The 27,501-nt window shown below is 45.4% G+C and overlaps 1 protein-coding gene across 1 annotated transcript in view; it reads left to right on the top strand.

Annotated features, from left to right (window-relative positions):
- LOC117050449 overlaps positions 1 to 27,501 on the top strand; it is a 140,427-nt gene that overhangs the window by 61,371 nt on the left and 51,555 nt on the right. The gene's annotated exons all lie outside the window — the stretch shown is intronic.

Here is a 27,501-nt window from a genome sequence, read left to right as displayed (position 1 = left end):
CAGAGCTAGAAGGGACCCCCGCAGGTCAACCCCCTGCAATGCAGGAATTTCAACAGGCGGTTCCCCCATCCAATTTGAAACCATACCAGACCCTGCTTAGCTTTGCAAACGTGTTAGCAGTTTTATTGCTGCACCACTGGGAGAAAAGTCTGTGTCCGGAAACATGTGCATGTGAGACTTTCTAGCACAGGACGGAGAGATTTTTACCATGATGGTGTGGGATCTCGAAAGCAGAAGGCGTCTCGAATGGGAACTGTGAAATTCCAGGAAGTGATAAAACCACGAGGCGAGTGATTTATCTGTCCATTCACCACCAGCCCTCCAACCAGTCAAGGCCTGGTCCCTGCCAAGGAATCCTCTCGACACCATCGTTGCAATGCGATTTTAGAAGGGGAAATTACAGCAATAACTGCATCCAAAAGTTAGGCAGATCTAAGATGTTCTACGGTTCTTCCAGTAGAACAGGGAAGAGCCACTTCTGTGGTCCTACAGGAGTGTTTGCCTCTGCGTAGTTCCATCCTTATTTAAGACGTCGTGAAATATTGATATATTGCGATGTTTACCTGGCGATATACTGCGACGTTGTTGTTCAGTCGTGTCCGACTCTTCGTGACCCCATGGACCAGAGCACGCCAGGCACGCCTATCCTTCACTGCCTCTCGCAGTTTGGCCAAACTCATGTTAGTAGCTTCGAGAACACTGTCCAACCATCTCATCCTCTGTCGTCCCCTTCTCCTTGTGCCCTCCATCTTTCCCAACATCAGGGTCTTTTCTAGGGAGTCTTCTCTTCTCATGAGGTGGCCAAAGTACTGGAGCCTCAACTTCAGGACCTGTCCTTCCAGTGAGCACTCAGGGCTGATTTCTTTAAGAATGGATAGGTTTGATCTTCTTGCAGTCCATGGGACTCTCAAGAGTCTCCTCCAGCACCATAATTCAAAAGCATCAATTCTTCGGCAATCAGCCTTTATGGTCCAGCCCTCACTTCCATACATTACTACTGGGAAAACCATAGCTTTAACTATACGGACCTTTGTCGGCAAAGTGATGTCTTTGCTTTTTAAGATGCTGTCTAGGTTTGTCATTGCGACATTAAAAACCAGATATTGCCCAGCCCTAATGTCTTGATAGATTCCCATCAGCTCCATGGCCTCAGGTCAGGGATGATGGGAGTTGTAGCCCATGAAACATCTGTTCCCACATCTGTGCTGTGTCCCCACTTCATATGAAGATCTCCACATACTCCAGAGGGAACAGGTTAAGAGCATGAGAAGAGCATGCTGGATCACATCAGTGGCCCATCCAGTCCAGCATCCTGTTCCCACAGTGGTGAACCAGGATTTGAGCACAAAAATTATATCTCCTCCTTTGATTTCCAGCAACTGGTATTCAGAGAAGCATTGCTGCCTCCAATTGTGGATGCGGAGAGTAGCTATCGGGGGGGGGGGAATGAAAGGCACAAATACAGGATGGGTGACACCTGGCTTGAGAGCAGTACATGTGAAAAGGATCTAGGAGTCTTGGTAGACCACAAGCTTGACATGAGTCAACAGTGTGATGCAGCAGCTAAAAAAGCCAATGCAATTCTGCGCTGCATCAATAGGAGTATAGCGTCTAGATCAAGGGAAGTAATAGTACCACTGTATTCCGCTCTGGTCAGACCTCACCTGGAATACTGTGTCCAGTTCTGGGCACCACAGTTCAAGAAGGATACTGACAAGCTGGAACGTGTCCAGAGGAGGGCAACCAAAATGTTCAAAGGCCTGGAAACGATGCCTTATGAGGAACGGCTTAGGGAGCTGGGTATGTTTAGCCTGGAGAAGAGAAGGTTAAGGGGTGATATGATAGCCATGTTCAAATATATCAAAGGATGTCATATAGAGGAGGGTGAAAGGTTGTTTTCTGCTGCTCCAGAGAAGCGGACACGGGGCAATGGATTCAAACTACAAGAAAGAAGATTCCACCTAAACATTAGGAAGAACTTCCTGACAGTAAGAGCTGTTTGCTGCCAAGGAGTGTGGTGGAGTCTCCTTCTTTGGAGGTCTTTAAGCAGAGGCTTGACAGCCACCTGTCAGGAATGCTTTGATGGTGTTTCCTGCTTGGCAGGGGGTTGGACTGGATGGCCCTTGTGGTCTCTTCCAACTCTAGGATTCTATGATTCTATCTCTCTCCTCCCACAAGCTTGCCCCAATCTTCTTGTAGGGCGTCCCATGTTGGTAACCACCACTGCCTCCTGTGGAAGTGAGTTCCACAGTTTAATTATGCTGTGGTCCCATGGCATTAGGGTGGATATAGGGGAAAAAAGGGGGTGACATGAATAGAAAGTTTCAGAGATGCTGGCTTTCAAGAAAGATGGCGGAACGGAGCGGAGGCCATGATGGATGTCGGTAAAACCATGTGTTGAAGGAAGGATATCCCTTCTCTCCTTCAATCCTTAGCCCGCTCCCTGTGTGCTCAGATTAAACAGGTCCAAGGATGAAAAATGAGGAAATAATATATATATATTTTGCAAAGCCCTCCCAGCAACTGCTGGGTGAAGCCAAACCCAAGTTTTTAACGTTTGGATGTAGACTGCGAAGAGAGGAAACATGAGAATAAAAACTGAAGTTGATTGTAATCACGTTAAGTGGTTTTCCTATCGAAAGAATCTAGCGCACTCTCTCATTGCAGGCTGTGCCTCGTATTCGGAAGAGGAGGGGAGGGGAGGTTCGATGCCTGCTTGAAAATTCTTGCTGTAGAAAAAAGGGGAGTGCCCAATTATCCTGGCTCGCCCCCCCTCCATTTCCACCTCCCAAAAAGCCATGAGACTGGTTTAAAAGTAATGAGATTAAAATAATCTCTTTTTTTTAAAGGGGGGAAGGAAAGCTGTCTGGTTTCCAAGCCTTGAAGGTTATAGTAGGATTATGTATCCAGACTCCTTTGCTTTGCCTACAAGAACGAGACATTTAATTTCACTTTATGTTGACAGCACAAGGCTTGCTCTTATTTCTTTAAATCAATGGCTGGGATCAAGAGATTTCCGCCTTCCAACAAAGGGAGGGGAATCTTTGGATCCAATTCAGTGGCAATAAAACTGGAGCAAGCGTCTCTCATCTGAAGGCATTTTATGGCATCAGTAGAGGCTGGTCTAGTATAGAGGGAATGAGGAGCTGGCCTGGCAGATTGCTTATATGTGTCCAGGAAGTCTTAGGCCACATCCACACTATATCTTTAAAGCACTAGGGAAACATAGAGTTGGGAGGAGGGACCCCGAGGGTCATCCAGTCCAACCCCCTGGGAGGCAGGAATCTCAAGTTGAAGCAACCACATGACAGAGGCCCATCCAACCTCTGCTTAAAAATCTCCAAAGAAGGAGAGTCCACAACCTTTCGAAGGAGACACCATTCCACTGCCAAACAGTTCTTAGTGTCAGAAGGTTCTTCCTGATGTTTAGTCGGAATCTCCTTTCTTGTCACTTGAAGACATTGGTTCGAGTCCTACCCTCCAGAGCAGGAGAAAACAAGCTTGTTCCCTCTTCCACGTGCCAGCCCTCAGTGGCGTAGCAAGGTAAATTGGTACCCGGGGGCAAAAAATTTTTTGCCCCCCCCCCCCAGGCATGGGAAGGTCAGGTGGTACCTGGTGCGGAATTTTTTTTGTCAACCCCCCCTCCCATTGATTCCCCCCCCAAATGGTTTTGCATTATTTCATATTTTATTACAAAGGAATAATAACAAGTAATTATAATAAAAAAACTTTTATTTATATCCCGCCCTCCCCGGCCAAAGTTGGGCTCAGGGTGGCTAACATCAGATACATAACATTGGTATAAAATCAAACAATAATTAAATTACCTCCTAAAAACATGTCAAAATCAAATTAAAGTCTAATTAGATGGCTTTCCACAGGGTTAGGGTTGGGAACAGTAAAGTGTTCTCTGAACTGAAATTTCAGCCTTTACGACATAGGAAAACAGCCAAGTGAACAGCTATTTTGGTGGAGGAGGGTCAAGATATTAACCGATATGCATGAAATTTCATATATAGCTATATAATCCCTAGTATAGTAAGATAAGACCTTCGGAGCAGGCATTTAAAAAAAAAATCAAAAAATTTCCTTGATAATTTGTCACCCCCCTCCATTATGGAACCCGGGGCGGCCCGCCCCCCCTTTGCTACGCCCCTGCCAGCCCTTGAGATATTTGAAGATGGCTATCATATCTCCTCAGTCTCCTCTTTTCCAGGCTAGACATACCCAGCTCCTTCAACCACTCCTCATAAGGCTCAGCTTCTAAAATCTTGATCGTCTTGGTTGCTCTCCTCTACTGCACATGTTCCAGCTTTCTTCCCCTACAAAAGGGTGCATGTTCCGTTTTCTGTGTTCTGTCAATTAAGCCAATGAAATGCCTTTTTACCCATTCATACATATTTACATGCTCGAAAAACAGACGCGCCAAGCGGCCCTAGCAGACCAGATGCTTCCAAGTGACTCATGTGTCTAATATATTGGTAGAAAATGCCTGTAATTATGTATTTGCCTTCTGGGCTCATACTTAATGGGGGAAAAGAATCTAATTACAGATTTTTGAGAAGAGGTTGACAAGCTGACAAATTTGCCAACAACCTTTAGCTTATATTTTTTTTATTTAAAAAAAACAGCCATTTTTTTTTTAATGTAAGTTTAACTTTTGGCAAAGTCTTTCTGGAGTGGGAGGATGAGAAACAAAATTCTGAAGTTGACTTAATGGGTCTTATGTCCCTAAATGCACACAAATAACGGAAATAAAAAGGTACCATTTGGAGTGGGTAAGTTTTTGGACATAACAGTATCCTTACTTTCTTGGATCAGGTTAATTTACAGTATAAATGTGTCTGCAGAATGGGCTTACTTATCTTTGTATAGGATTGGGCTGCGCACGGATCACTCGAGTTAGTGTTAGAAGTTTTTGGAAGCTCAGAAACAGAATGAGCTTCTTCTCATCCTCAACATCAGGCGACAACAAACACATTCAAGTTGAAGGCAGTGATTTAAAATCCAAACTCTTAGTCTTAGTATGTAAGACCCAGGATATATTGAGTGATTTCTAACGGATTGGCCACTCAGTCAGTTTTGTGACAATTCAGTTAAAGCTGCAATTCGGTGCATGCACACTTACCTTTACTCCTGAGTAAGCAAATGCAAGATTGCACTTTTACCCTTTGACCTCTAGGTTTCTATTCGTAATTGGGAGTTTCAATTATTTCCATGTTCCTTCAGATATATCTGTTCTGCATAATACTTTGGATCGTCATAATTTCAATGCCTGCCAATTGATCTAGTGGAAACAATAATAATGATGGCTGGCTTTTAGTCGTTTCATGTAAATTTATGAACGTCTCTGAGATTCTTAACTCTAGACACTAATTAAAACCTCTGTGTACTCTTCCTCCTGAAGTAATATCCCTTATGCAGTTAATTAGCAAATTAAAACATCTCTTTCTGTTCCATTCTATGTCAATGGCACTTTCCAGAATTAATCATAAACTTTATTTCGAGTGTTTGGTATATCTGCATGACTGAAGCATAAAACAGTGACCACATATTGGAAGCAGAGAGTTGGATGAAGCCTCGTAAGCCGCCAGGGTCCCATCCAGTCCTACAATTCTATGAGTCTATGATTCCATCAGAGCTTCAAATCTAAGCTTTCAGAGTTTCCAGGAATAATATTCCTGGATATTTGCCCTGTTTCAAAAGAAAAGAAAACCACCAATTCACATTGTCCTTGATTTCCAGTCCACCTTTATATGCAAATCCTTATTCCCCTCTCATTAAAGGCAAAGGCAAACTCTTAGTCAACATATTTAAGGGATATTTATTTTTGGGTGGGGACAGGATCATAGCAGGAAGGATGAAACCGTACCATGAGTTACTGACGCAACTCAGTTCTGTTGAGGAAGTTCAACTCAATGCCATGGAGGATGTTGCCATGAAACTCCGATATATATCTCAAGATAAATTCAACAGTGCAAAGAAGTTTCGGTGGATGTAATAATGGAGGAGAGCGCAAAATATGGTCTGAAGCTCAACATCAAAAAAACTAAGATCATGGCCACTGGTCCCATCACCTCCTGGCAAATAGAAGGGGAAGAAATGGAGGCAGTGAGAGATTTCACTTTCTTGGGTTCCATGATCCCTGCAGATGGTGACAGCAGTCACGAAATTAGAAGACACCTGCTTCTTGGGTGAAAAGCAATGACAAACCTAGACAGCATCTTAAAAAGCAAAGACATCACCTTGCCGACAAAGGTCCGTATAGTTAAAGCCATGGTTTTCCCAGTAGTGATGTACGGAAGTGAGAGCTGGCCATCAAGAAGGCTGATCGCCGAAGAATTGATGCTTTTGAATTATGGTGCTGGAGGAGACTCTTGAGAGTCCCATGGACTTCAAGAAGATCAAAGCTATCCATTCTTAAAGAAATCAGCCCTGAGTGCTCACTAGAAGGACAGATCCTGAAGTTGAGGCTCCAGTACTTTGGCCATCTCATGAGAAGAGAAGACTCCCTAGAAAAGACCCATCGTCACAGGGTCCGGAGCTGGGCTGCCTCAGTGCCCAAAATGGCGAGGCCTCTTCGGGCTCGAGTGCCGGAGAGCAGCTCGCTCTTGCAAACGGTTGCCCAGCCGCCCGAAGTGTCTCTGCGTTCCAAGTCCCAATGGCTGTCCGTGGGGCACATGCGTAGTAGCGCAATCCCACGGACACAGGGACTGGACGCAGAGACACTTGCACTTTATTAGTGTAGATGACCACCCAGCTGTTGAACTACAACGCTGCCAATTCCTGACCGCTAACCATGCTGAGTGATGCCGATGAGAGTAAGGGCCAACAACATCTGGAGGGCCATAGTTTTCTCAGTCCAGTGTTAAGGGGAGGGAAAGAAAGCACACCCACCCACCCCCCACTAAAAGCAACTATTTGTATAAATAGAAACTTAAGCTTACTTCTCCTGTAAAGCACAACATTAATCATGATCAACGATGCAGATCTACTTAACTTTCAGGCAGTTCCTTCCGCATTCCATCCCAACCACATGCCTGTTTCGTAAAGGAAAGGCTACATCTTCACAAAGAGCCAAGCACAACACTCAACATTTCCTTTGCGGGGTAACCTGAGCTTGAAAGATGTTGATACAAGCAAATACGTTTTATCAGCCTTGGTGATACGATGATTTAACCGCTGGACTATGTGGTCAAGCTGCCAGCAGTGACAGCCGAAACTCTGGGTGGAACGGCGTTTGGTGCAAAGGAGAAGTAATGGTATATTTATTATGGCCTGCGCTGTATAAGGCAATGAAATATACCTGTTTCACTGCTTAGATCACAGTCGTGGATTTCAGTGATTTGTTTGGCTCTATGATTGCAATCTGCATGTATACAGTCGTACCTCTGGTTGTGAATGGGATCCGTTCCGGAGCCCAGTTCGCAACATGAAAAGGCCGTAACATGAAGCGCCTTATCTGCGCATGCTCGCCGCGCAATTTGGCACTTCTGCGCATACGCGTGATGCCATTTTGCACGCCTGTGCATGTGCGAACTGCCGAACCCGGAAGTAACCCGTTCCATTTCGGCGCATTAGTAACCCGTGACGAATGCAACACGCAGCGTTCATAACATGAGGTTACGATTGTACTTTGCTTGGTTTTTATTTTTATTTTTTTATAAGAATTTATTGATATTTTAAAAAAATACAAAACATGCATACAAAATACAAAACAAAAAACTAATACAATACAACAACATAACTAAAAAAACCAAAACAAAACCTCACAATCAAACATCTATTTAACTATTCTAATCTTAATTATAACCTTACTTAGGGGACTTCCTCACGTTCTCTCTTCTGCGTTCATTTCAAATATACTGTAGTAACTTTGTAACCACTTTAAATTCTTCTTTCACAACTAATCTTAATCCTTATCTATCATCTTTTATCTATAATCTTATTCTTAACAAAAATACACAAAATCACAATTCTACCTTCTTATATCCTATTTTAAACTAACATTTTATGGCTATCGCCTATAATATCCTCTGATTTTGATTTCAAATATATAACTTTTCACGTCGTTTCAAATATTCTTTAAATTTCTTCCAATCTTCTTGCACCTTCTCCTCCCTCTGTTCTTGGAGTTTCGCGGTCAGTTCTGCGAGTTCCATATAATCAATCAACTTCATCTGCCATTCTTCGACTGTTGGTAGCTCTTCCGTTTTCCATCTTTTAGCAATTAAAATCCTAGCAGCTGTTGTGGCATACATAAAAATATTCTATCTTTATTGGGAATCTCATGATTGGTCATGCCCAGCAGAAAGGCCTCTGGTTTCTTAGTAAATGTGTTTTTCAACACTTTTTTAAGTTCATTATAAATTTTCTCCCAGAAGTCCTTTTTATTTTTTTCAATTCCATGCAGATCCAAAAAACCTCATGGGTAGATCATGGAATTGTAGAGCTGGAACGGGATCTCAAGGGTCATCTAGTCTAAACCCCTGCAATGCAGCAATCTTTTGCCCAATGTGGGACTCGAACCCACGACCCTGAGATTAAGAGTCTCATGCTTTACCGACTAAACTATATATTCAAAAGGGAACTGGAAGATATTCTTTAAGTGACAGATTTGGCTGGATGTTGGTATTATTATTATTATTATTTAATTATTGATTTTATATACCAACCTATACCCGGAGGTCTCAGGGCGGTTCACAATATATAAAATCAAATTAAAAACAATAACCCAATATGTTGTTGTTCACCTTTTTTAAAGGGCTTTTTCGGCGCTGGGCTGTAGAGTCCAGCGCCGAAAAAAGCCCTTTAAAAAAGCGGAGGAAAGCAGCCGCCGGCAGAGTGGCTGGTTTCCTCCCCCCCCTTTTTCTAAAGGGCTTTTTCGGCGCTTGGCTTTACAGCTGAACACAGAAAAGCCCTTTAAAAAGCGGGGGGGGGGGACCAGCCGCTGGCAAACAAGCGGCTGCTTTCCTTCGTAGCGCTAGTGTTGTTGTTGTTGTGGAGAGAGCCAGTGTGTAGTGGTTAAGAGCGGTAGACTCGTAATTTGGTGAATCGGGTTCGCGTCTCCGCTCCTCCACATGCAGCTGCTGGGTGACCTTGGGCTAGTCACACTTCTCTGAAGTCTCTCAGTCCCACTCAGCTCACAGGAAAATGCTAGCCGCTTTGAGACTCCTTCGGGTAGTGATAAAATGGGATATCAAATCCAAACTCTGCTTCTTCCTCTTCCAATTGCATTATTGACCCATGACGGGGCTTGCTTTGACGGGCTGGCAACAAATTATTATGGGAGAGGTCGGTCCCAGCCTGCTTTCAGGGATTGAACCCGAGAACTTCTGCATATAAACCTCAAACTGAGCTACGGCCTTTCTCTGTAATTCAGTGAATTTTAATTAAAGCCAATAAAATATGCCCGATCTTTTCATGCATGTACCTCTTTCCTATGTGAACGCAATTTCACAAAAGGTTTAGTCTAATTCCCTGGATGTATGTACGATTGGCCTTGATGTTAATTTCCGAGGTGTAATTTCAGCCGAAGCAACCTCATTAACACTAGGTTTCGTCTCTTTTTCCCTTTCCGAAATTCGCCCCCGTCTAATTAGATCTGTTGCCCCCATTTCCAGTGGGATGTGATACTGAGAAATGGGGGTGGGTGGCAATTGTGATCATTATGCACAGCTTTCTCAAGGCAGTATTTGAAGGGTTTTGAAACGGTGGCGGAATTTGGAAGGAAGTCTCTGCAATGGCCTCTCAGGTATATTTGCGGTAGTGCCAAGGACTTGAAGTCGAAAAAGGAAGATAAGGTCAAGATAGTGGCAATCTTCCATTGCCACTAGCAGCGCAAGACTGGGGGGGAAGTCATCTTTAGGAAATCCTAAGTCATAAAATGGCAGAGGTGGAAATGACCTCAGGGGTCATCTAGCCCAACCCTCTACCATGCAAAGAGTCCATTGCCTAGCTTCTGCCTAAATGTCTCTGGTGAAGGAGAGCCCACATTGCAAGACAGTCTGTTCCACTGTTTCACCAGGGATCTCTTGGATATCTCAGTTGGTTAACGCCCAGGTTGCAGGTTCAATCCTCGTATGGGACAGCTGCATATTCCTGCATTGCAGGGGGTTGGTCTAGATGAACCCTCAGGTTCCCTTCCAACTCTACAATTCTATGGCTCCTAACAACATTAACTGAAATCCCTTTGTTTTAATTTCAACCCATTGCTTCGGGTTTTGCCCTCTGGAGCGGCAGAAATCAAGATTTGCTCCATCTGTGCGCCAGCCCTTTAAAATACTTGGAGATGGCTGTCATGTTACCACATGTGGCTTAAAAAAAGAGGATTAGATAAATTCACGGGAGAAAACTCTATTGATGGCTTCTGGCTACCACAATGGCTACTACATTCTGTATCCACGGACGGAGCTGAGTTGTCAGAACCATGAAAAAAATGAAGCTCCCCATCTTGCGATTCCTTTGCAGCACTGATGTAGGTCCTGGGGGGCATTTTTGCAGGGGAGAACTGGGATGCGGGGGGGGGGAGGGTTTGCTTAACCCTCCCCCAGACAGCAGCTGGTTCTCTCCGCTGCAAATGTCCTAACCTAGCAGTTAGCGCATGTTCTGGGCAGCCTCCAAAACTCTCGAGCTCAGCCGGTGCAGAAATACTCCCCTGGGTGGGTGGGCGTTTTAGTTAGTGCGCTGGAGGGGTTAAACACACACAGATCTCCCTCCCTGTAAGTGCCCCAATCTCCCGCAATCCCCATTATCTAAGGAAACCTTGAGTCCGGACACATGCACAAATAACATTTAGTTTGGCAGATGGTTTTGCTGGCTTATTCCGTGTCCCTGGGCATTCTGCCAGGCCTAAGATTTGGTATCAGCAGTTCTTGGCCACAAATGAACAAACAGAAATATCAGGGGCGGGTGTGTGTGTGTTGTGTGTGTGGAGAAAGTGACCTGTAGAAGCACCAGGTTCTGCACTTCTTGTGCCGCGTGCCCAGTTTGAGCAGATTGTGGTGTGGGTGTGTTTGTTTAGCAGGGCCCAACGGTCAGGAATAACGGGGAGAAACTGTCGGACAACAACAACCGGAGGCTCAAAAGATTCTCCGTCCCTGATCTGCAAACTCTTCTTCCCAACTGGGGGCTTGAAATAGATCAGCAGCAAAGCTTTGGCAGACCAAGGTTGTGCTTACATGTCATGGAAATATGTAAAGTTTGGCTCATCGTGTGTGCACCCACATTTCTTCTCCTCACTTGTGCTTGGAGGAAACAAACCACAGTTCCTGGTGTAGAGTTGAATCTGAAATTCAAGAAACTATGATGCAGCCAGAGTTTGTCCTTGGCTTTCTGATGATCGTGGTTTCCTGGAGCGAAGCAAAGCAATATGGGTAGGGACATAGTAAATAATAATAATAATAATAATAATAATAATAGTAATAATAATTTTCATTATTTCTATCCTGCCCATCTGGCTGGGTTTCCCCAGTCACTCTGGGTGGCTTACAACATACAGTGGTACCTTGGTTGTTGAACTTAATCCATTCCGGGAGTCCGTTCGACTCACGGAACCGTTCTAAAACCAAGGCACAGCTTCCAATTGGCTGCATCAGCTTCCTGCACTCAACCAGAAGCCGCGTCGGATGTTCGGCTTCCCAAAAACATCCGGAAACCAGAACACTTACAGGTTTGTGGTGTTGGGAGGCAATTTGTTCAGGAGCCCAGCCGTTCGACAACCAAGGTAGCACTGTATATAGAAACATAACGAACCATCAAACATTAAAAAGCAGAATACCTTATACAGACTATAAATAAACCAATAAATCAGTAGAATAATAAAAATAAAATAGTAATAATCAGTTTAAAAAGGTAAAGGGACCCCTGACCATCAGGTCCAGTCCTGTCCGACTCTGGGGTTGCGGCGCTCATCTCGCTCTATAGGCCGAGGGAGCCAGCGTTTGTCCGCAGACAGCTTCCAGTTCATGTGGCCAGCATGACAAAGCCGCTTCTGGCGAACCAGAGCAGTGCTCGGAAACGCCGTTTACCTTCCCACTGGAGCGGTACCTATTTATCTACTTGCACTTCGACGTGCTTTCGGGCTGCTAGGTGGGCAGGAGCTGGGACCGAGCAACCGGAGCTCACCCCTTGGCAGGGATTCGAACCGCCGACCTTCTGATCAGCAAGCCCTAGACTCTGTGGTTTAACCCACAGCGCCACCTGCGTCCCAGTAATAATCAGTTTAGTTACACCAAAATTAAAATAACTGCCAGCCCCAACTAAACATTGAACCAACCCCAACCCAACAAAAACAAAACAGAAGAATCAAAATTAAAAGGGTTTAAAACATTTTAGCCAGTTGCCCCAATCCAATGTCTCTCCGGCCTCCGAGAAACCTCTTTGAATATTTCAGGGCGAGTTTGGTTTCCGCCCCCCTAGGCCAGGTGGAAATGGGCCATGCAGCAGGGAGCAGGTCTTCCATCCAGCGCTCACGGCAGCAGTAATCTTGCTAAGCCCAGGGGTAAGGGCTTGTCTCCTCCATACACTAGCAACAGCTGAGATAGGCACACTTAAAGTAAACCACTAAGGGCAGTTTGCTTCATCTGTAGCTTCATCGGCTGGAGGGGTGCAACGGGGAAGGCGAAAACCTAAGATTTGCCCCCCTCCCTGTACAGCTGATGGAAGACTTAAACCTGCAATGGAGGGGGTTGGGCTAGATGACCCATGGGGTCCCGTCAAACCCAACCTATCGGAGATCCTGCGATTCTATGGTTAGCGTAGCAACACCACTGGACACAACCCCATGTCAGTACCTTAATTGCTGGCCACCAGACTGTGGAAGCGGTAGCCAGGTTTTTAAAAATACAGTAAATGGAAAGAAAAAGAGAGAATAACGCTTTGGGCCATTCCATGAAAAACGAGCCTGATAAGAATGCTAGATGAGCGCTGGACTTTGGTGAGGAAGATTCCAAACGGGCAGTCTAACCATTTTTTTTAAAGCTAAAGACAAAAGAAGTTTAGTTTACGGACCTTCTTTTCAAAAGTCCACCCACGTAGTCTTCACAGAAGTGTTCGAGTTAAAAGTTTTCTGATGGTTGTCCCACCCGTGACAGCATTTCCCCCTTAATTTTGTATCGTTAAATTCCTTAAACTTAATTTCTGATTGCATAGTTGTAACCAACAAACATTGATTTAAACAGATACGCTGAGTTTATCATTGATGTCACCTCGCAACTCGCAGAGTTTTTCCATAAATCAAACTTCTCTCAAGCTCCATGTTCTTTTTTGGTCCCGCCCGTGACGATACTTTAACATTTAATAAAATTGTCAAAAAATATCTATAAAAATAATAAAAAAATTAGTAAACTCTTCAGTATCTTATTAAGAACATAGTTTGAATTTTGGTTTACATTGTTACACATGCGTGAATACCAAAAAACATGGTCCAAGTGTCCCACCCGTGACAATGAAATGGCCCCTTTTCAGTGAACTTAGGCTGCAACACTCAGCACAGCTAAGTTTGAGCAGCTGCCACTGAACTAAGGGAGAATGTCCCATTACACTCGCCACGTTCTTTTATAGCCCTGGGTAAAACATACCTGTCTTATCTAGTCTTGTGAGCTTATGGACTTTTTTTTTTACAGACCTTGGGAAAGGTTTGCCTTGGATAAAGGTAAAGGGACAGTCAAAGGCCCTGTCTTCTGATAAGGACCTTGTGATAAGGGCCCTACCCATTGTCCCAGCCAGCCATGCCTCTGCCATTATCAGGACGCAGAGAACGGATTGTTCCCTCCCCAGACAACCTTTCAGGGAGGGCAGGCTCGTCTGGGACGGTTTTTACGTCGGGGGGGGGGGGGGCCGCCAATGTGCTGGACTAGATCATAGAATCAAGGAGTTGGAAGGGACCATGAGGGTCATGGCAGAAAGTGAGGAGGAATTAAAGAACCTTTTAATGAGGGTGAAAGAGGAGAGCGCAAAATATGGTCTGAAGCTCAACATCAAAAAAACTACGATCATGGCCACTGGTCCCATCACCTCCTGGCAAATAGAAGGGGAAGAAATGGAGGCAGTGAGAGATTTCACTTTCTTGGGTTCCATGATCACTGCAGACGGTGACAGCAGTCACGAAATTAGAAGACGCCTGCTTCTTGGGAGAAAAGCAATGACAAACCTAGACAGCATCTTAAAAAGCAAAGACATCACCTTGCCGACAAAGGTCCGTATAGTTAAAGCTATGGTTTTCCCAGTAGTAATGTACGGAAGTGAGAGCTGGACCATCAAGAAGGCTGATCGCCGAAGAATTGATGCTTTTGAATTATGGTGCTGGAGGAGACTCTTGAGAGTCCCATGGACTGCAAGAAGATCAAACCGATCCATTCTCAAAGAAATCAGCCCTGAGTGCTCACTAGAAGGACAGATCCCTGAAGCTGAGGCTCCAGTTCTTTGGCCACCTCATGAGAAGAGAAGACTCCCTAGAAAAGACCCTGATGTTGGGAAAGATGGAGGGCACAAGGAGAAGGGGACGACAGAGGATGAGATGGTTGGACAGTGTTCTCGAAGCTACTAACATGAGTTTGGCCAAATTGCGAGAGGCAGTGAAGGATAGGCGTGCCTGGCGTGCTCTGGTCCATGGGGTCACGAAGAGTCGGACACGACTGAACGACTGAACAACAACAACAACAACATGAGGGTCATAGAGTCCAACCCCTTGCAAACCCAGTCAGGTGGGCGGCATATAAATTTATATTAAGCCCTGCTGGACCCATTGCCCACTTCCCCATTGTTTGGGGTGAAGCATGCCCAATTGGTGGTAATATTTTTTATAAACTGAAGCCTCAGTGTGTCCGAAAGCACTGGCCAGAGGGAGGGAATCAAGGTTCTGTTCTTGGGTGGGAAAAAATAAAGACATATTTCCGCTTCGTACGCTGCTAACTCAACATGCGCCTGAAGAATGACATTCGCCCGGACTTCCCTGTGCTGCAGAAAACACAATTGTCCGTCCCCCCCCCCATTTAAAGAAAACCTCCAGCACAAGATAGAAATAGCAGATATGCGACTCCAAACTGCCACAAGAAGTGCTTGGCATTGTGAGCTTTTGTGATCCTGCTTCCTGCTTGGGTTACTGAAGTACTGAGTTAAGGTCAAAGCAGAAGAATGTCGTAGTCCGGTGCTGCCAGCCATGGCAGAACTCAGTGGAGGGAGAAGCCAGTTAACCAGCTGAGTACTTGATGATACCAGGGGGGGGGGCAAGGGCCCATGTACAATGTTCAGTCCAGTCCTAAGTTCAGAATCCAGGTCATAGGCAAACTCTGCCCTCGAGATGTTTTGGGACTACAACTCCCATCATCCCTAGCTAACAGGACCAGCGGTCAGGGATGATGGGAATTGTAGTCCCAAAACATCTGGAGGGTCAAGTTTGCCTATGCCTGGTCAGGAGTATGTCAGTTAATCATACAATCCTAGAGTTGGAAGAGACCACAAGGGCCATCCAGTCCAACCCCCTACCAAGCAGGAAACACCATCAAAGCATTCCTGACAGATGGCTGTCAAGCCTCCGCTTAAAGACCTCCAAAGAAGGAGACTCCACCACACTCCTTGCCAGCAAATTCCACTGTCGAACAGCTCTTACTGTCAGGAAGTTCTTCCTAATGTTTAGGTGGAATCTTCTTTCTTGTAGTTTGAATCCATTGCTCCGTGTCCGCTTCTCTGGAGCAGCAGAAAACAACCTTTCTCCCTCTATATGACATCCTTTGATATATTTGAACATGGCTATCATATCACCCCTTAACCTTCTCTTCTCCAGGCTAAACATACCCAGCTCCCTAAGCCGTTCCTCATAAGGCATCGTTTCCAGGCCTTTGACCATTTTGGTTGCCCTCCTCTGGACACATTCCAGCTTGCCAGTATCCTTCTTGAACTGTGGTGCCCAGAACTGGACACAGTATTCCAGGTGAGGTCTGACCAGAGCAGAATACAGTGGTACTATTACTTCCCTTGATCTAGATGCTATACTCCTATTGATGCAGCCCACAATTGCATTGGCTAATGTAGTCAGACGATCCGGGGATCAAGATACCCAGGGTCCCAAGGTCACAAGAAGCAGCAAAGCCTGACCAGGAATGACCAATGTTCTTTCTAGCAACCGGCTGAGGCTGGAAACCCTGCTTAAGAAAGCCGGAGCCAGCTGGTTCTCATCGAGAACAAGAAGGCCGATCTGAATCAGGTGGAGTCACTTCGCCGCCTTCTCCTTCGGGCTGCTGCTCAGCAGGTGAAGCCAACTCCTGGCCCGTGACAGAGAACGCTGTTGCATTAACTCCAAGGGGGGAAAGCTCAAAGTTCCTTTTTTAAAGCCAAGCAGGCAAAGTCTGGGAAAGAGAACTTGCTCACGTGGCACCTAGAAAAGTGTCATAGGAAAGGGAGAAGGGCCCTGATGGATCAGGGCCATGTCCCATCTAGTCCAGCACCCTGTTCTCACAAGTAGGGCTGGACAATATATCAATATATTGTCCCAAAGCGGTTTGAAGTCCATATTGTGATAACGGTTTCATCGTTTCTGGCCTGGCATTATTTTGCGAATCATTATGTGGGCTCGGTGATATATCGTCCAAAACCGGTTTCAAGTCCATATCATGATGTTGGCTTCGTGATGTCTGTGTGTTATGCAGAAATCACAATGTGGGGAAAACTAAAGCAAGCCTCTACATAGTTCCATCCTTATTTCCCAAACCAAGGCGCGCTGTCCGATAGAAAGCAATGCAAAATGGATTAATCCGTTCCAAACTTTTAAAAACAACCCCTAAAACAGCAATTTAACATGAATTTTTACTGTCTAACAAGATCATGGCATCAGCATGGCGTCTTCCAGATGATGTCACTCTGCCATTCTCACCGCTTCGGACCATTGGCCGTGCTGTAGGGGGTTGTGGTATGATCCAGTGTTGGTATACTGGGTAGTCCTGCTAGTTAGCGATGACGGGAGTTGTAGTCCAACAACAGCTGGAGAACCAAGTTTGAGAAACCATGGGATTAGAGAGTTGGACTAGGACCTGAGAAACCAGGGCTCAAATCCCCACTTGGCCGCACACTGGGTTACTTGAGGCATATTGCTATCTTTTGGCTTAACCTGCTTCATAGCGTTGTGAGGTTAAAAATGGGAAGGAAGAGACCCTTGAGATCCTTTGAGGAAAGGTGGGACACAAAGGGGGGCCAATAAATCTCTGACCCGCCAGATGTTGTTGCTCAAGCCCCAATCATCCCAGACCGTTGGCCATGTTGGTTGCAGATGATGGAAATAGAAGCCTAGTGATGTCTGGGGGTTCAGAGGCTCCCCCCCCCATTTTGCTGGAAGCACAGTAGAACTAACTTTGTGACCAGCCAAAACAAAATAATAATAAAAAATCCTTCTAGTAGCGCCTTAGAGACCAACTAAGTTTGTTCTTGGTATGAGCTTTCGTGTGCATGCACACTTCTTCAGATACCGTATTTTTCGGTCCATAAGGCGCTCCGGACCACAAGACGCACTTGTTTTTCAAAGGGGGAAAACCAGGAAAAAATATTTTCCTGGTTTTCCTCCTCTAAAAAACCGGGAGGGGGGCGCTGGAGGGGAAGCCCCTTCTCCCTTCACAGCTGCTCATCCCCGCTTCCTTAGGTTTCCCGCTGTTTCCTCCACCACCCCTCTGCTGGGGAGGCAGCGGAGATGTTGGTGGATCGTGAACGGAGCTGCTGGCACGATCCACCAACATCCCCTTCGCTTCCCGCCGCCTCCCCCCATCCCCCGTCGCGTTTGGCGGGAGGTGGGGGGAGGCGGCAGAGATGTTGGTGGATCGTGCTAGCAGCTCCGCTCGCCAAAAGAAGCTTCTTTCGGTGAACGGAGGTGCTGGCATGATCCAGCAACATCACCGCTGCCTCCCCCCACCTCCCGCCGAACGCGGCAGGGGATGAGGGGAGGCAGTGGGAGCGAAGCCTTCGCTCCATAAGGCACACAGTGATTTTCCCTTCCTTTTTAGGAGGGAAAAAGTGCGTCTTATGGAGCGTAAAATACGGCACTTCTTTCATGTGCATGCACAGGAAAGCTAATACCAAGAACAAACTTAGTTGGTCTCTAAGGTGCTACTGCAAGGAATTTTTTTATTTTTCATTTTGTTTTGACTATGGCAAACAAACACGGCTACCTACCTGTATTTGTGACCAGCCGAACATTTGGACACGGTTCTGCTGAGGGAGATCTCTCCATCTTCTTGCCATAACCTCCCCAGCTGCTGTATATCTAAAGAGCTACTTGACAATAGCACTTCAAACCAAGCAAATGGAAATTCTGTCTCCCTTCTCTCTCCCTCACTTTATGATGGTGCTGTCATATCCATCTGTGAATACTAAAAATCCTTCTCCTATACAGCTGTCAAAATCAATTTGCTGATATCCTTTCCAAACCGTCATCCTCTCCTATCCCCATTATTATTTCTCCTCCACCTGGCTGGTTCCAGGCAGTCTTGAGAGTGGTATTACCTTGCGTTGCTGCGGCAGAAACCTTTTTGGCAGGGGAAGAGACCTCTTACAGTCTTGGGCATTGTTTTGCTTTGTGTGGGTTCCCTTCCCAGACTGTTTAGTTTCCCTCCAGCAGCAACAAAGCATTGAATAGGAACGTCGATTCTTATCAACAGGGCAGGCATGGGGGGCCCCATGAGACATATCTTGGAGATGCATTGCCTCATTGGTTTTGCTAAACAACTACAGTCATGCCTCATGTTACGCATGCTTCAGGGTGCGTACGACACGGGTTACGAACGCGCCGAACCCGGAAATAACGGAACACGTTACTTCCGGGTTCGGCGGTTCGCGCATGCGCAGACGTGTCAAATGACGTCATGCGCAGAAGCGCCAAATCGCATTGCGCACATGCGCTTCAGGTTAAGCACGTCACGGGTTACGAACGGGGCTCTGGAACGGATCCCATTCGTAACCATTCGTATATGAAGTAATGATGTCCCCCAAAATATGGCATTCTTCCCCTAACTGTTCTCCATCAATCGAAACAAAATAGGAAATTCTTTCCAGTAGCACCTTAGAGACCAACTGAGTTTGTTCTTGGATACATGAGCTTTCGTGTGCATGCACACTTCTTCAGATACACTGAAACAGAAGTCACCAGATTCTTAAATATAGTGAGGGAGTGGGGAGGGGTATTACTCAGAAGGGTGGTGGGAATGGGTGATCAGCTGATAGGTGTGGAAAATCTGTTGACGACTCTGTTCTCCATCAATTAATGAGAAAAGAAACTGCATCTGAGGCTTATCCAAAATTTCAGTGAAATTCTCGTGGGTGGGGAGCGGGTTTTTGGTATGATTAACTGACTTAGAAGCAAAAGAAAACAACAAGAACCTGCTGGATCAGGCCAGTGACCCAACAACCCAGCATCCTGTTTTCACTGTGGCCAACCAGATGCTTGTGAGAAAGCTGGATTTGAGGCCAAGAGTTCTCTTGTCTCCTGTGTTTTCCAGCAACTGGTATTCAGAGGTGCTGCTGCCTCAAACTGTGGAGGCAGAGGACAGCCACCAATAGCCCTCTCCGCCTTGAATTAGTCTTTTAAAGCCGTCCAAATTGGTGGTCTTCACTGCCTCTTAAGAGTTCCATAGTTTAACTATGTTCTGCATAAAGAAATGCTTCATTTTACCTCTCTTGAATCTTCCAGCGTTCGGCTTCATCGCGAGTGTGCTTTCTTTCCTTCTGCAAATCATCTCTGGTGCTCTGCACTCTGCAGCCTCCCTGGGTGCTTTGACCATTCCTGAAGGGGAAAAACAAAACAAAACGCCACCCTGGCTAACTTCTCCTGTAAACGCAGGAAGGCTGCCTCCTGTTTGTAGCAGCTGTTTGTTGCTTGTTGACAGCTGTTCGTTGTTTTAAGTAAAATCCTTTAAAGACGTCTGTGTGAAGGTAAAAGAAAGGTCTGCCCTTCGAACCAAAACCAGTGAGCTCATTGATCTCGGGCATTTTGGTAGCCGGAAGTCACCTTGTCTGGAAAACATTGAATTTGATGAAATGAGGTATCAGCTAAAAGACTTGATGCAGAAAATCGCATGTGGGGTCCAGCTGCGCTATAAATTTGAAAAGAAGCATCGGCCACTTTAAACAGTCATGACTTCCAAAGAATCCTGGGAGCTGTAGTTTGTTAAGGGTGCTGAGAGTTGTTAGGAGGCCCCCCTATTGTCCTTCACAGAACTGCAATTCCCAGAGTTCCCTGGGAAGAGGGATGGAATGTTAAACCATGTGAGAAGTTGAATGTTCAATTGCTCTTGCTTGTCTGGATGGAGGACAGAGAAGGATGCTTAAAAAAAAGTTTGTGTCTGTGTCAAAACTAGCCAGCTGTACAGAGGTAGAATCTACATTTGTGGCTCCGCCCACCACCGCCATGCGGCCCTTGGAGTATTGCCCCAAAAGGAATGCGGCCCTTGGATTGGAAATATTCCCCATCCTTGATCGAAAGGTTACAGAGCCAACCTGTTTTGCCTAGTACAAAATTTTAAATTATTCCTCTTTGGAGAGGAACTCCAGTTTTCTCTTCCTGAAAAGATCTCTCACGAGCTATGAGTATCTAACGGACAGCGCTTGAACGATCTCACGTATTTTTATTATTTTATTTCTTATACAAGTATTGAGGCACATGTCCTCTCAGTGCCACCAGGATGTGCAAATATCTGGCTCATTTAAGACTATAGAACCTTTATTCTCAATAACAATGAAACTCGCAGGTGGAGAATACGTTTACTCTTCCGTATATTTATTATCTGTAAAGGGAGTATTTGTAGGAGTTCATATTTTATTGTCCCTTTAGTGCTGCGCTGTATATTCCTCCTTTTAGTCCTTTCAGACTCTGTCAATATATGGTTTACATTTCTGATTCTTTCCCCTCTGTTAGTTATCCTTGCACTTTTTCATAATCTGCACAGCTCCAGTTTTCTGAACGTTGCTGTTCTCTGCGGTTTCTTGCAGAAAACACCCTCCCAGCTCTCCAAGTGTGCTTGCTGGCTCTTCCCTGAAATCATGCCCGCCACTTGATTTCTCGGCGTTTGATTACCAAACACTCGAGTGGCAACTGGATATGCAGGCGCTGCTGAGCTGGAAAAGGGCAATCAGAATGATCAGGGATCTCTGGGGCAACTCCTCTGCAAGGGAAAAAATTGCAGCGTTTGGGGCTTTTTAGCAGAGGAAATGCAAGTGAAAAGTAGGGTTAATGACAGAGTGTAGTAAATTGTTGCAGGGTGAGCAGAAAGTAGATAGAGACACAAATCATTGGAGATGGCTGCTTGTCATGATGGTTACTGCGCAACCTCCACGATCAGATCTCTTTTTTTAAAAGAAAATTTATGATATTTCATATAAAAGAAAAACAAAATACAAAATACAAACGCTACACATACTACAAACCAAAAAAAAGAAAATAAAAAGAAAAAATACATATAAAAACGCTTGACTAAACAACAAAAATTCAAACATCAAAAACACCACAAATAAATTCTTTAGCATCCTTAAACTTGTTTGGTTCTTACTTAATGGACTTCCTCCCATCCTCTGTGCTGTGTTCATTTCAAATTTACTTTAGTAACTTTATAACAACTTTAAATCATCATAAACAATCAGTCTATTCCTAATCTATCATCTTATCTCTTCTTTTATAAACTTATATCATACCTACACAAATCAACAATTCTATCAATTATATCCTACTTTTTCTAAAAACAATTCATGCTGTCACCATTAGTTCAGCTGATTTCCAGTTCATATCTCTATCTTTTCACGTTTTTTCATATAGTCTCTGAATTTCTTCCAATCTTCTTGCACCACTCCACGATCAGATCTAAATGCCATTCGCTAGGACGGGGGTCAGCAAACTTTTTCAGCAGGGGGCCGGTCCGCTGTCCCTCAGACCTTGTGGGGGGCCGGACTATATTTTGGAAAAAAAATATGAACGAATTCCTATTTCCCACAAATAACCCAGAGGTGCATTTTAAATAAAAGGACACATTCTACTCATGTAAAAACACGCTGATTCCCGGACCGTCCGCGGGCTGGATTTAGAAGGCGACTGGGCCGCATCCGGCCCCCGGGGCCTTAGTTTGGGGACCCCTGCGCTAGGAGTTGCGAGTGTGGAGATTTCTGTGGCACTCGTGTCTCGCTTCCGGTAGACATCTGGTTAGCTCCGGTGGGATAGGGGTTGGTGCACTAGGCAAGCACTTCACAGAATGGTAGCGTTGGAAGGGGACCACGAGGGTCATCTAGTCCAACCACCATCCGAAATTCGCCAGGCGCATTTTGCACCTGGCTATCGGCCACATGCGACCAAGTGAAGTGTCCCGGGCCCGACATCTCTGCCATCTGGAGGTGCATGTCTGGCGATCCTTGGATCTGGACTGTTTTCACACACTGGCAACGCACCCTGTAGAATTCTATCCGCGATATTTTATCTGCACAATCAGAACAAATTTCAGGAGCCAGAAAGTTGTACAGGTATTGGAAAAATAGGACTTTAGAGCCGTTTGGCACCAAAAATGATAACTAGGCATTCCATTTTGGTGACTGTAACCTCTGGTTTAAGGAGCCATTTGCTGTCTAGCTTAAATACTGTATACGAATTTCTAACACACCCTGTTCTTAACTGCCTGCATTGATGGGTCCCATCTATGCATTTAAAGTGGCATTGTACCACTTTAAGCAGATCTCTTTGGGGTAAGCCATGACTGTTCAAAGTGCTGCTGCTTTAGATATATATCAGGATCAGCAAACCTTTTCAGCAGGGGGCCGGTCCACTGTCCCTCAGACCTTGTGGGGGGCCGGACTATATTTTTTTGGGGTGTGTGTGTGAACGAATTCCTATGCCCCACAAATAACCCAGAGATGCATTTTAAATAAAAGCACACATTCTACTCGTGTAAAAACACCAGGCAAGCCCAGAGATGCATTTTAAATAAAAGGACACATTCTACATATGTAAAAACATGCTGATTCCCTGACCATCCGTGGGTCAGATTGAAAAGGTTATTGGGCCGGATCTGGGCCCCGGGCCTTAATTTGCGTACTCATGATATACAGTGGTACCCCGGGTTACGTACTTAATTCGTTCCGGGTTACAGTATGTAACCCGAAAAATTTGTTCTGCGCATGCGCAGGGTGACAAAAACCGGGGATAACACTCTGCACATGCGCAAATCGTAGCCCGAAAGGTACGCAACCTAAAGCGTATGTAACCCGAGGTACCACTGTACATCATAGATCAGGCAAAGCCTTTGACTTGAGTTGAAAGGAACACCGTGTCCCTGGTATTCCCACCTGCAATGGCCCATTCACACATGGAACGGATCGCTCCCGACATCCTTTTTATTACTCAGTCAAGATGACTTGCGCTCAGGATGTTACTGGGAGTGCCCCCACGTGGTCCCGCTTTCAACGCAGTTTTTGAAAGTTCTTGGGCAGTCACAGTGCTTACCCTGCCACTTCCTGCTGAAATCTCACAACTCTTTGCACCGCAAATGTTCCGATTAATTTTTGTCCCACGTCTGCTGCACTATCGCCCTTCCAGACAGGGATAATGTGGTGGCATCTACCTGGACATCGTTTTTCATCAGTTCCTTAAAAAAAAAAATTTGAAGTCAAGGAGGTGACTTGACCCGTTTCCCAGTTCTGCAGAAGAGGAACTGAGGCACTAGCAGATTGTTAGATTCTTCCCTGTCTCCCATAAGGAAATGCACCTTTCAGCTCAGGGATTTCTCTGCCCACTCTCGATAATTTCCTGACTGAATAAGAAGTGCTCGTTTTGAATTCCAAAGCCAGGACCTCCTTTGCTTTGAAGTTACCTCGGACTTCACAGGTGTAAAAGTTGCATGTTCTCCAGTCAGTCGGACTTGTGTAATTTCCTATCGCTTGAATGGAGGGCTCTGCGGGGGGGCCTTCAAAAGGAAATGGACCCCCGATAGACATCATAAGCTTGTGGGCTTTAATTTGAAGGCAGCTAGCAATATCTCTCCCCCGCCCCCACAAGAATCCGTGAGCTGGTAGGAGGAATAAATCAGCATATTCTTAGAGTTGAGAGTCCTCTGGCACAAATGGAAATAAATCCTGAGAAGGAAGTTGAAGAAGACGGAAGCATTTGAAAAGCTACTCGAATCTGACTCCCAGGCAAGGTGCACAGGGTGGTATTCAACTACGTTTTACTCAAGAGTAAACCTGCTGAAATGTACAAAGAGCACTGAATACCCCTGGTATCTGGTCCCTGAGAAACTGACCCTCAGACAACTGAAAGAAAGTTCCCTGCCTCTGAAGTAAGAAATTCATGCAGAAGGCAAATCTACTGTGAAATTTAACAAATCTTAAACTTCAGGACCCCTAATCTGGGGGAGGGGGGGTTGTCCCCAGATCCAACTTCAGTCCTCCTTGTTCAAAAAAATTGGGTCTAATAGACTCAATTAGTTTCACAACTCAACTTGACTGTTGTTGTTATTATTGCATATATTTAAACAATCCCAAAGTTTGAGAGTGCGTAGCATAAATGTCGTAAAAGTGGACTGTCTCGGTAAGCTGGCTGTTCTGCTGAAGAACACTTAACTTTGATTCATGTTGCCTCTAGAAAAGGGCATTGCAAGGAAGCTCTCATACAGTGAAACTGTACGTGAATAGGTTGTTAGAAAAACCAGAAAAAAGAGTTGTTTTGTAAAATGTGCTCCATGTAATATGAGATAATTCAGTCCAGCAGTTTCAATCAAAATCTGAGATGTAGTAGTTACATTAAAAAAAGAAAATTCTGGTAGAACAACCCCACTGAAGGAGATAAAAGTGATTACCCAAACTTCACTGCTGGTTTGCAAAGGGGCCCCCATGAAAGTTCAAGGTTTAGGGCCACAAAAATGTAGGTCCGCCACTGCATTCATGTCCTTTTCTTGCATTTCCTAGAAGCTTACTGATGCTGGAAATTGAACTCTGGACTGTACAGATTACTGCACTGGTCTGGCAAGGCAGTTGTGACATTTTTAGAATTGTTTGTGCTGATTTAGAGCAGGTGGACGGGTTGTTCCGTGCTTGGCTCCCTGTGTCCGCTGTTGGCCGATCCCCCCACCCACCCTCCCAGATTTGCTTGCGACTGGTGGTAAAGCAGCAATCTGCGTGATTTCTCCTGCACCCATGAGCAGGCCACTCCAAGGAGGCACTGAATGGCGCAAGACTGCTTGCATGTGAAAGACGTATGAGGCTGAGTTAGGCAGCTGATCCGTCTAGATCTGGGCTGTCTACACTTCCAGCAGTTTGACGCAGGAGTGTTTCGTTAGGGACTGATCTAGGAGCCTTGTGCATGCCAAACGCTGCGCCCTTCCCCAAAGGACTGTAAACATAGTAAGTCGCCTTAGGATTGAACCACTGTTGATCCTTGTCTACCAGTGTTAGAAACTCAGATGTATAAACTAGGCACCAAACAGCTTCTTAAACCAAGACTACAGTTGCCAAAACGGAATTTCCACTTGCCGTTTTTGGGCAAGTCATTTTTTTTCAAACGATCGACTGACTTGTCAGTTAAACATCCGGCTAGGTTAAGAGCTTTGAGAACTTAAAGGAAGAAAAATCACTTGATCCAGGGACAGTCCACCTATACAGGTGAAACAAAAAAAAAAAAATAGAGTATCGTGGAAAAGTCCACGAATTTGCTACCAAGGAATTTGCTACCAAGGAGTGTGGTGGAGTCTCCTTCTTTGGAGGTCTTTAAGCAGAGGCTTGACAGCCACCTGTCAGGAATGCTTTGATGGTGTTTCCTGCTTGGCAGGGGGTTGGACTGGATGGCCCTTGTGGTCTCTTCCAACTCTAGGATTCTAAGTCCATTTATGTAAGCAATTGTTTTCATTAGCTGTTTTTGTTCAGTCGTGTCCGACTCTTTGTGACCCCATGGATGTTGGAGATCTCAGGCACCATCCTGGCACCCAGGCATCTTTACTTGGTGACAACTGGCTGAGAGGTGCATAATGCGCTTGGCTAATTTCGAACGCTGTTGTCTACACCAGGGGAAACCAATTCTGTGCCCTCCATATCCTATTGAATTATGACATCTCTGGTTATCAGATAATGGGAGTTTTGACCCAGCAACATCTCTGGGGCACCCTATTGGCAATTCCTGGTCTACAACAGCAGCTCTCTGAGGTCTCAGGGAGAAGACTTCCACTGTTGTACTTGTACATGTGATTGAGTCTGTATTCTACCACTGAGCTGTGGTTCGTCACATGATCACTGGCCACGGATGCGGCTCATGATCTCTAACATTTCAACAGGTGAAAGCTTAAGGTGCTGTGACCAATGGCTCTCCTGTTACTCCCAAACCCCCAAACCACCGGCTGGTTTAGCCCATCTCCACTGTTTACAAATTATTCTTGTTAATTTGCTTTACCTGCCGTTCACCCTAAGGGTTCGGGGCAGGTTACAACATTAAAACACAATGTTAAATGCAGTTTAACACAACTTAACAGTCACAAAAATAAGCGGGTCCTAAAAATATATGCCTCAAGTGTCAAAAGCTGCAATTACTATCATTCTACTTCCTCTCTCTCTCTCTCTCTCTCTCTCTCTGTATGTGTTGTGGTTTTTTTCTGCAATATCCTGACCTGCAGTGGCTTTCTGAAGGAGGGCAGCTTAGTATACTGACCACAGTAGTTCAGTTTTAAATAACTTGGGGGCGTTTAATCCCTCCCGGGATCTGGTTTTGCTTATTATAGAGTAGCTGAAACTCAAAAGCATTTAGAAGGCGGTTATTGCTAGGGGCGGGTGGGTGGGAGAAGCGCTGATGAACGGGTGGTTTATCAGTCATTAAATGCATGCGAGTTTGTCACTATAGTAACTTTAGAGAAAACTTCCAACTCGGGATTTCAGAATCGCGCTTTGCAGTGCAAGCAAGTCAATGCATACATTAAGGAAACGGGGATTTTCTGTGCTGCACTTTTCATACCAAAGAACAGCCACGTTTAACATACCGGTAGTTGGGGGTTGCATAGTCCTGCAGGCAGAGCCTTAAGGGTGGCCCAGTCTTACTGATTTGTAAGTTGCTGGGAAATTTTATTTTACTTTTAAGAGACAGCCTGCCCATTGTACAGAATGTGGTGGTGGTAGAATCTTCCTCTGCACGCTTTAAACTCGCAAGTAGGAGAGGAAACTGCACTAACCCTTTCTCTCTGCACTATGGATTTATTCCATAAAAATTATACATCACTTGATCATAAAGCACACACACAATTATAACAAGCAAAGGCTTGACATATCTCGCTTTGCATGTCATGAGTCTATCTCATATATTAGTGTCGGGGTAGCCGATGCCTTGCGGGCACCAGCTATGGGCCCAGCCTGCAGACGGGACAGCCGGTAATCCTGGAGTCCCGCTCCCACCGCGCCATGAAAAAAGGGGTCCGCTGGCTGGAATCTGAAGGTTTGAGCTTGTGAGTTCGTGATGATGCCTCGTGAGTGTCTGCAAGCGCCTGTCTGATCCAAAAAGGTTCCGAAAAGGAA

Source organism: Lacerta agilis, chromosome 7 (assembly GCF_009819535.1).
Source record: "Lacerta agilis isolate rLacAgi1 chromosome 7, rLacAgi1.pri, whole genome shotgun sequence".
NCBI classification, from domain to species: Eukaryota; Metazoa; Chordata; class Lepidosauria; order Squamata; family Lacertidae; genus Lacerta; species Lacerta agilis.
This window is presented reverse-complemented; position numbering and strand designations above follow the sequence as displayed.